General features: G+C 41.3%; 1 long non-coding RNA gene across 1 annotated transcript; it reads left to right on the top strand.

Annotated features, from left to right (window-relative positions):
- Positions 1 to 5,311: 5,311 nt before the first annotated feature.
- On the top strand, positions 5,312 to 6,013 carry LOC135258604 (uncharacterized). The gene is made up of 2 exons (XR_010331034.1): positions 5,312 to 5,689; positions 5,732 to 6,013. It is a non-coding gene; the product is annotated as an uncharacterized LOC135258604 (long non-coding RNA).
- The last annotated feature ends 1,097 nt before the right edge of the window (positions 6,014 to 7,110 follow it).

Below are 7,110 nucleotides of genomic sequence, written 5' to 3'. Positions count from 1 at the left end.
GTAACACACAATGGTGATTGAGCCTATTATTATTATTATTATTATTATTATTATTATTATTAATAAAGAACTGGGTATCTGTGGCGACATTCCCGGGAAATAAATCACAAGCAGCGCAGTTAGTGAAACGTTTTCCATCACCCATCAGTGGTTGGTCCGGCAGAGAGGGTAGGCGGAGCTAACGCAACACGGTTGATCTTCAACTCACTTGTGAGTGTGAGCGGTGTACTGTTTTTTTCCGGTGTCTGCTAGCATTATGGAACCCTAAAACGTTTTTGTGTAACATGAGAGGTCATATTATTTGTTGATGTAGATTTCATATTACATTTGATGACAATGTAACGTTACTAAATTACATAGTTATTTGCACAGCTAACGCTAGCTACTGGACCATGTCAAGAAAGGCAACATTAGTTTAGACAACTTTGTGCACAGTCAGTTGCCATCTCTCATATCAGGTAACGTTGCATTAGCTAGCTAGCTAATGTAATTAACATAATCTAATGTCAGCTAACAATTAGAAAAAACGCTAGCTAACGCTACCGACCGGTACCGACCTCGCAAACTGTCTCTCGAATGCAACACTACCTTGTTGCAACGTTGCAATGTAGCCAGTTCAGATCAATGATTCGCAATGAGACTGGATGCAACTTGCAAAATTCCAAGAATTGCTAATTTAACACCCAGCTTATGTTTATTCTCGAACAGTTTAGCTGGCAAAACCAGAAACACCAGGGGTAACATTTTGCAAGGAAGTTGTTGTCACACAACAATCATTCACGAGAAAGACAATGAAAGACGAGATACATAATCGCACGAGCCACAGCGAATCCTGCGGATTCTTCTATACAGATGTTCATACCTGGCATAAGGTGGATAAAGAACGTCTGTGGAAATTGATCATCACTAATTCTACCCCAGGTCTACTACAGCATTTTAACCCAGCTCGGCAGTGTAAAGACAGCTAAAGTTAGCCTAATGCTAGACAATGAATGAGTATGTACATAACGTTTTTAACAACCATTTTTTAGTCAGTAAATAGTAAGTGTTATAGTTACCGTGGCCCAGGTGCCAGCTGACTGACATCACACAAGGCGACACTGTTTGGAAGTTGGGAAGTGAGGTCCAAAAACACACTTGCAATTACCGCTTCTTGCCATTGGTACTACCAAAGAGAACGAAACGGAAATCTTTGAGATTGCCACTTTAAGTTTTAATGAAAATCAATAATTCTGCCATCGTGAAATGCATATGGCTCCCTGTGCATGAGTTTTGCTAAACGTGTTGAACATTGTGATATTCTGATAACTGCAAAAGCAGGTTTAAAAGCAGTAGGAAAGTATTAGTTAGCAAATAAGTGTGCATAACAAATGATAGATTTGCCTGAACCTTAGGTTGGATTCAATACTCTTACTTTGGCAATTGAAAGCAACAACATTAGCAGTGCGCCACCAAGGAAGTAGCTGTTCAAGTGGTGAATGTCCTTGGTGAAATATGTAAGTTTTGCGTGTGTATGTGAGATGTATGCATTGAACATTCAGATATAATTGGAATGTCAATATAGCATAAGGGAGGCCAGTAAGCACAATTCAACTCCGGTTTTATTCCATATGGCCTGGCTATATCCTATCCTGCTAGAAAACTTTTCACCAAAAAGCATGTTACCAACAAGCCACTGATAGCGTAATAGAGGCCAACTTTTTAGCATAAGGGAATAAAGTTATAAACACGTACTTAGTGAAATTGTCATGAACAGCATTGCAATAAGAAGAGGTAGTTTAATCGTGTCATGTGCTCATGGTTTTATAGAAGGCAGGCCAGTAGGCATAACTGCGCTCCGGTTTTATTCTATATGGCCTAGCTATATTGTAGCCGGCGAGAAAACTTTCACATTGAAAGCAAATGTAGCTAACTGAATGTGTAGATGGTATGTGATAATACAGTCTATATGTTTGATGAAAGACCGGCTAGAATTGGTGCAGAATGATCCAGAATAATTACACAGTTGCAAAAGCAATAGTAGAAAAATTATAGACAATTATTAGAGAGCAAACAAGCATGCTTAAGAAATGAGAGATTTACCCAAGGTGGGGTTCGATCGTGTAACTCAGCAGTCCAAAGTCCGTGATGTTAACAGTGAGCCACTAATTTACTAGTGGTCCTGAGTGGGAATTTTCTTGGGGGAAAAAGATATAATTGCATTAAGCGTGTGTGTGTGACATTTTAATTGGCTGGTGTAGGTAAATGATTGGCAAGTGTAGGTAAGTGTTCAATGGGGAGGCATATTGTTTGTTGGCTTGCAGCATTGTGATGATGCAATCGGGCAGGAAAAATAAGACAGAGAAAACGCAAAATCCCCTAAGTTTGGGGCTTTATTGTGTGGGCGTGTGAAGTTGTTTGTGAATTCTGTCTGTTGAAATGGGGTCAGAAGGTACAGAAATTAATATTTTTAAGGGCTGAGAGTCTGTGGTTATTGTGGTTATTGAAACCCTGAAAAGTGGCTTTGTGCTGTAAAGGTATGGGGCATGCCGCCCCACCAAGGCGTGACAGCAGTGGGACTTACGAATAGCCTGTCTGAACTACCAAAGATGGCCAATAGACGGCTGAAAATTGATGGTACATCGGCAGCCATTTCACTGTGCAAAAGAGACAAGCTGAGCATGTTCACGTGACATGTCACGTTGGCTAATCAGAGATAAAACTACTGGCTGTGGAAAAACCAAGGGGCCAGCCTTGGGTTCTCAACCTTAGCACCGGATGAAATGTCGCCCCCTGTTGATATGGATGATTTTCGCTCAAAAAGCAAGTTCCCCCACATTTTTTATCCATCCGTTCCTTAAAAAGGGGGGGACCACATATAAAAAGTGCTGTAATTCCTACACCGTTCACCCGATTTGAATGTAAATACCTTCAAATTAAAGCTGAAGGTCTGCATTTTGAGCTTTAATTTGAACACGAATCAACACCGGTGTCAGGGTGTTGATTGGTGACCAACATGGTCAGTCAGTCCATTTTAGTGTTCATAATGTGGCTCAGATGATGGGCGGGTCTGGGTGGTGGTGGTGGGGAGCGGCAGGTGGCAACGGATGTGGGCAGGGTGTAGGCAATGACAAAAGAGGGGCTGGACCGCAGTGGTGGGGGAGACCAGATGACAGCACTCTCGAAGATTGGGGCAAGAGCCCCACCGGCTGCATGGGGAAGAAAGTAGAAATGGTGATTAGGGAATTCGCAGTAAAACAGAAAGTGGGTAAAGTGACTGTGGTATGAATTAGGGAATTACAATTACAATAGGGGCCTCGCCAGGGATAATCTGTGGCTGCATAACTACTAGGACAGGGATCGAGAGCCCATACCCGCCTATCAAGAGCCAGCCTATGTAAAGTCGGGTCACAGCTGATTGACAGGTGACAGTAAGAAAAGGATTGCCACCCCACAATGCTCTATGACTACAGGCTTCTCCCACCCTGTCTCCGATTACAACTGATTATGAGCCTGAGCATAAAGGTGCATTTTTAATCTATATTTAAATATTGAGACTGAATCTGACTCCTTTATAAAGTATGTTCCACAGTAGTGGGACTCTGTAGTAGAAAGCTCTACCACCTTTTAGGTTTTTAGAAATTCTTGGGACTATCAAGTAGCCTGCGTCTTGAGAACCTTGAGAACCTTGTTATAAGGTAGGAGCAGGATGATTATGTACACTGGTGCATGTCCAGTGGCGGACTCAGGCTGTTTGAAGGGCAGGGGCGAAAAAATTAAAAAAGGGCACCTACTGCACGACATGGGGCCCCACCAGCATGCAAATTTGTCGGCACCCCTAGACTGTCGTCACAGCACCCACTTTGGGAAAGCCTGCCCTAGAGGGCATGTTGTAGGGGAGACTGTAGGGCACTGCATCTCATTTTCTTCACTGGGATTTTTTTCTCTCCATTGCAAGGGCCCTTCATCATGTTTTCTTACTTTGAAGGGTATCTAAGAGGGCACTTCATGAGCTTTTTTCATCAGAAAGGCACCTGTAGGGAACCTCAAGTTTACCCCATTGTAAGGGCACCTATATGGCACCACATCACATTTTCTACACTGGAGGGGTGTCCATTAGGAAACTTCCCCACATTCTCACGCATGTAGGGACACCCTTTACAGCACTGCATCACATTTAATCCACTGGAGGGGCCCTTCTCCATTAGAGGAGCACCTAATTGGGCACTTCATCATGTTTTTTCACCTGTAGGAGTACCCTGTACAGCACTGCATCCCATTTTCTCCACTGGAAAGGGCACCCTTTGGGACAGTCATGTAGGGGTGGAATAGAGGGCACTTCATGATGGCACCCTTTTCCATTGGAAGGCCACCCATAGGGAACGTCAAGTTTAGACCATTGTAAGGTCAGCTTGAAGGGCACTGGAAGGGCACTCATTAAGACATGTTATCGAATTTTCTTGCTCTAGAGGGCACATCATCATAATTTATTGCATGGAGGGGCACCCTAGAGGGCACTCAATCATTTTGTCCCCATGCGAAGGGCAGCCAATAGGGCATTTCCTCTCGTTTTTGCTAGAGGGCACTTTAGTGACGCTTTTTCAACCATGGGGGCACCAGGGGGGTGAGAGTAGACATTTTCTCCCTTAATATTTTGGGACCTTATCCGAGTTCAGGAGCAGAAAATTAGAAAGCATCCAAATCTTGATATCCACAATACAGGCCTCTAACTGCGAAAATGGCAGTGTTTCGCCAGGTTTCATTGAAATATAAATCTGTGTATCATCCGCATAACAGTGAAACTCTACAACATGTGGCCAGATAATATTGCCAAGTGGTAGCATATATACAGTCATGGTAAAAAGAAAGTACATCCTCCTTCATGTCTATGTTTTTATTTATCAGGGTCTCAATAACAATTGTGTGGTCCTCACCAACTTCTATAAACCAAAAAATAACCTCAGGTGACAATAAAAAACACAACAGATTTCAATATGTAGTCATTGTTTCCCAAAAGTAAACCTACATTCAGAAACCAAGTGGGAAAAAATAAGTACACCCTATAATTCAGTAACATGTAAAACCACCTTTAGCAACAATAACTTGAAGTAAACGTTTTCTGTAGGAGTTTATCAGTCTCTCACATCGTTTTGAAGAAATTTTGGCCCACTCTTCTTTACAACATTCAGTTCATTGATGTTTGAGGGCATTCGTTTATGCACAGCTGTGTTTGGTTTTCGCTAAACATGGCGTTGTGCATGATGACCAAACATCTCCACTGTCGTTGACAGACTTCAACGCCAATCTGTAGAAAACAATTTCACGAGGGAAAAGACACAACAGCAGCAAGCTCTTCAGAAAGTTTAGACTTTATTGCACAGTTGCACAAAGCCGGATCAATTCAGCCGAATTGAACCTCGATTGTCAGTTTTGCATACATTTTATAAACAAATTGTACCCCACAACTCCCCTTAACACATTTCTAAAAAATACCAGCCATCTGGTCTTCTTGGCACCATAATGATTTTAATTTCCTGCTCTTGGGTCAACCTGACCTTCTTGGCACCACAATGATTTTCTGTTCTTAGGTGATATCATCATTGTGGAAAGTTACCCCAACTTTCCCTTAGAAAAATATCAGTCTTTACTCTGTAATTTTCCATTATGCATACAAGTCACAGTCTTCTGTAATTTTCCATTAAGCATACAAGTTACAGAGTTATAGCCTCCTGTAATTTTCGACTGTATTCAGGTTACATAGGGGTCACTGTAAAATATTAGTCTTCTAGTACTTCTATTTGGCAATAATTTTCTGCTGAGTAAGTATGGTTTTTTTAAGCCTTCTGCATTTGCTTTTTTTTCTACAGTGGATACTGTGGTTTCTTGCGTTTCCATAAGCTTAGCTGCAACTACTGATATAGGTTTATTGGATTACATATGGATTATATTAGTATATAGTTATACATGTGATATATTTTTATCATGCAGCATCGAGAGTTTGGAGGAAACAGTCTGATCAACATTGATGGGAATACCCTAACTTTAACATGTGACATCATCTCAATCATGGGGAGTCTCAAAATTTTCCTACATGGTCTCATCAGTCCAAAGGATATTGTTCCAGAACTTTTGTGGTTTGTTCAGATGCAATTTTGCAAACCAAAGTGGTGCTGCCATATTCTTTTTGGAGAGAAGGGGCTTTTTCCTAACCACCCTTGCATGACAGCCATACTTGTTCAGTCTTTTTCTAATTGTGCTGTTATGAACATAAACATGTAATGTGCTTACAGAGGCCTGTAGGTCACGTGATGCAGCTCTTGGGTTTTTCTTTATATCTCTAACCATTAAACGGCCAGACCTTGGACTGAATTTGCTGGGACGCCCACTCCTGAGAAGATTGGCAACTGTCTTGAAGGCTCTTCATTTGTAAACAATCCTTCTCACTGTAGAATGGTGAATTTCAAATTGTTTGGAGATGGCCTTATAACCCTTCCCAGATTGATGAGCAGCAACAATTGCTTCTTGAGATCATGGCTCATGTCCTTTTTTCTTGGCATGATGTAGACACACACCTGAGTGCTCCAGAACACCAAACTGCCAAAAGTTCTGCTTTTATAGAGGTAGACACACTTCTCACTTCTTGATGATTAACTAATCTTGTGCATTTGATTAGTAACACCTGGCTGCTAATTACTCTCTTAATGATTGTGGAAGTAGGAAGGGTGTACTTATTTTTTTTCCCACCTGGTTTCTGAATGTTGGTTTACTTTTGGGAAACAATGACTACATATTGAAATCTGTTGTGTTTCTTTGTTGTCACCTGAGGTTATTTTTTTGTTTATAGAAGTTGGTGAATATCACACAATTGTTATTTAGGCCCTGATAAATAAAAACATAGAATTGAAGGAGGGGGTACTTTTTTTACCATGACTGTGGTGAGAAAAGTACTGGTCCTAACACCGATCCTTGTGCAATAAGGTATTTCATTTTTGAGTAGCTGGACTCTTCTTTTAATTTAACAAACTGTTTCCTGTCACATAAGTATGATCTAAACCATGCGAGTGCCTGTCCATGAAGTCCAACACAGGCCTGGAGTCTGTCCAGTAGAAATCCATAATCTATTGTATCAAA

The sequence above is a fragment of the Anguilla rostrata genome, chromosome 7 (assembly GCF_018555375.3).
Source record: "Anguilla rostrata isolate EN2019 chromosome 7, ASM1855537v3, whole genome shotgun sequence".
Classification (NCBI taxonomy): Eukaryota; Metazoa; Chordata; class Actinopteri; order Anguilliformes; family Anguillidae; genus Anguilla; species Anguilla rostrata.
This window is presented reverse-complemented; position numbering and strand designations above follow the sequence as displayed.